Here is a 3,554-nt window from a genome sequence, read left to right as displayed (position 1 = left end):
CAAATCTGACTTCTCATCCAACACACTTAAGATACTTCGTAATGGTAGATACTGACTGGATATCTCTCTCTCTCTCTCTCTCTCTCTCTCTCTCTCTCTCTCTCTCTCTCTCTCTCAACTTCTTCAGCTATTACGTCCCTGGAGGCTGCTAACCTACCCGAACTGCGAGCTGAAACACCCTGACCGGGTCTTTGACTGAGAGGATAATTCCCCACGGGGTATTTCTAGAAATAACCCCTTGTCCTACTCCAGCCAAAATTCCCCCTCTTCCCCTCCCCTCCACTCCCCCCAGCTCATGCAAACCCCTCCTCTTTTCTCAGAGGGCCAATTTGCTTAAAGGCCCGTTGGCTTGAACGGCTGCCTAGACAAAGAGGGAAGTGCAGGAGTGCCGGGACCCCGAAAGGTATTCGGGGTTATTTACAAGCACGAAAACTCGATTAGGAGTCTGAAATAAAACGAAGGTGCCACATAACGAAGGCTGTACTTTCTCGTGATCGTGTGCATTTTAAGAAAAGGGGGGGGGGTAGGGGGAGGGGTCGTTAGGGGTAAGGGGGTAGGGGGTAGGGGGGATTGGGGGGGTAGGGGAGGTAGGGGGAGGGGGGGGGGTTAGGGGTAAGGGGGTAGGGGGTAGGGGGATTGGGGGGTAGGGGGAGGGGGGGGGAAGTTTTGTGCCAAAATTGGGTTTATGTATGGACAACGTGTAGAAATTATTTCTGGTTATTATAACATTATATTTCTAAATTGAATGCTATGTACATCTTTCATGTGAGCGTGTGCATTTAAGAAAGGGGGTGGGAGGGGGGGGGGCTTCGTGCCAAAATTTGGGATTATGTATTAACAACGTGTAGAAATTATTTCTGGATATTCAAAACATTATATTTCTAAATTGAATGCTATGTACATCTTTCATGTGATCGTGTGCATTAAAGAAAGGGGGGGGGAGGTTTCGTGCCAAAATTTAGGATTATGTACGAACAACGATGTAGAAATTATTTCTGGATATTATCCCTTTTAATCCCAAGGTAAGATTAAATTTTAGAGAAGTCAGGTTGGTCTCATTCTTTTGGGAAATGACTGAAGTTTCTCATGAAGTTATCAAAAAATATGCAAAAACATGTAAATAACAGTGTTTTGCAAGAACGTACCGGTAAGTCCTGTTGGGGGTGAAAGGGGTAAGACATTATATTCCTAAAATGAATGCTATGTACATCTTTTCATGTGATCGTGTACATTAAAGAACGGGGGGGGGGGGCTTTGTGTCAAAATTTGGGATTATGTATAAATAATGTTTAGAAATCATTTCTGGATTTGAAAAACATTATGTTCCCGAACATAATTAAATGTTATGTGCATGCTTCTGTTATTTACCTCAGAAAAGTTATAATTTCTGCATCTAAAAACATATATTCATAAATATATGTTCAATTAGTTCATTATGTATGTTGCATAAGATTTTTCATAACTCTGACCATCCCTTACATTCAGATTTACCTGGACAGTTCCATCCTGTTCGTAATACTAGGTATGCAATTAATTCTAATAGTCAGGCCTTCTCCATCATGAGGCTCAATACTACACAGTATTCTAGAAGTTTTATTCTAGCTGTGACCAATTCGTAATACTAGGTATGCAATTAATTCTAATAGCCAGGCCTTCTCCATCATGAGGCTCAATACTACACAGTACTCTAGAAGTTTTATTCCAGCTGTGACCGAGTTGTAGAATGATCTTCCTAATCGGGTAGTTAATCGGTAAAACTTCAAAAGTTCAAACCTGCAGAAATCGATTTCATGTTGAACAGGATGACATAAGTCTTTTTGTAGTCTCTTAATGAAACATTTCTTCTGCAGTTACTGTTTTTAGAACATTTCATTTTAATTATTCGTTATTTCTCACATCGTTTATCTATTTCCCTATTTCTTTTCCTCATTGGGCTATTCTTCCCTGTTGGAGCCCTTGGGCTTATATCATCTTGCTTTTCCTAATGGGGTTTCTAGCTTAGCTTTTAATTAATTAATTATAATAATAATAACAATAACAATAATAACAATAATAATAATAATAATAATAATAACAATAATAATAGTAATAATAATAATAATAATATTTGGCCTATTTTTTCTTTTGGGACCCCTTGGCCGTATAGCATCCTGCTTTTTCCATCTATGGTTATAGTTTAGCTAATAATATAATAATAATAATAATAATAATAATAATAATAATATAATAATAAATAATAATAAATAATAATAATAATGATAATAATAATAATAATAATAATAATAATAATAATAATAATAATAATATGCTTTGGATATTTACCATAAAAGGGTATTTTCAACTTAGTATATGTGCTATGATGAGGCTTGGTAAAATTTGACCTTTCTATCAGCAAAGAAAAACTATCTCCTATATTTGATGTCAATCTTATACCAATTAAAAAACGTAAACTTTGAAGAAAAAAAATAACACCCTTCGCCAAAATTAATATTAGCAATATTGGGGATATTCACATCACAATAGATCATACAACTACTTATTCAAGACAAATTTTCCGAGGAACACAGAAGAAAATAGAGAGCTCCACCTACCGTGAGTATAGTCTTTGGCAGATGTCTATCGTCTTCCTCTGTGATCTGCGTTTCGTGGAGCGCCCTTGGGAAGAGGGGGGAGTGGTCGTTGTCGTCCAGGACTCGAATGTCAATCTTGGCTTCGCTGGTCGCCTCCCCGGCTCTCACTTCCACCACCAGGTGATACTGGGGGAATTTCAAAAAAGGGAAAATTGAATTCAAAGAATTTCAAGAGGAGGAAAGTTAAGTTCAAGGAATTTCAAAAGAGGGAAAGTTGAGTTCAAGGAATTTCAAGAAAGGGAAAGTTGAGTTCAAGGAATTTCAAGAACGGGAAAGTTGAGTTTATGGATTTCTCAAGAAAGGGAAAGTTGAGTTCAAGGAATTTCAAGAAAGGGAAAGTTGAGTTCAAGGAATTTCAAGAAAGGGAAAGTTGAGTTCAAGGAATTTCAAGAAAGGGAAAGTTGAGTTCAAGGAATTTCAAGAAAAGGAAAGTTGAGTTTAAGGGAATTTCAAGAAAAGGAAAGTTGAGTTAAAGGATTTTTTAAGAAAGGGAAAGTTGAGTTCAAGGAATTTCAAGAAAGGGAAAGTTGAGTTCAAGGAATTTCAAGAAAAGGAAAGTTGAGTTTAAGGGAATTTCAAGAAAAGGAAAGTTGAGTTAAAGGATTTTTCAAGAAAGGGAAAGTTGAGTTCAAGGAATTTCAAGAAAGGGAAGGTTGAGTTCAAGGAATTTCAAGAAAGGGAAAGTTGAGTTCAAGGAATTTCAAGAAAAGGAAAGTTGAGTTTAAGGGAATTTCAAGAAAAGGATAGTTGAGTTTAAAGGATTTTTTAAGAAAGGGAAAGTTGAGTTCAAGGAATTTCAAGAAAGGGAAAGTTGAGTTCAAGGAATTTCAAGAAAGGGAAAGTTGAGTTCAAGGAATTTCAAGAAAGGGAAAGTTGAGTTTAAGGAATTTCAAGAAAGGGAAAGTTGAGTTTAAGGAATTTCAA

The sequence above is a fragment of the Palaemon carinicauda genome, chromosome 32 (genome assembly GCF_036898095.1).
Source record: "Palaemon carinicauda isolate YSFRI2023 chromosome 32, ASM3689809v2, whole genome shotgun sequence".
NCBI lineage: Eukaryota > Metazoa > Arthropoda > Malacostraca > Decapoda > Palaemonidae > Palaemon > Palaemon carinicauda.
Note: the sequence above shows the minus strand (reverse complement) of the source record.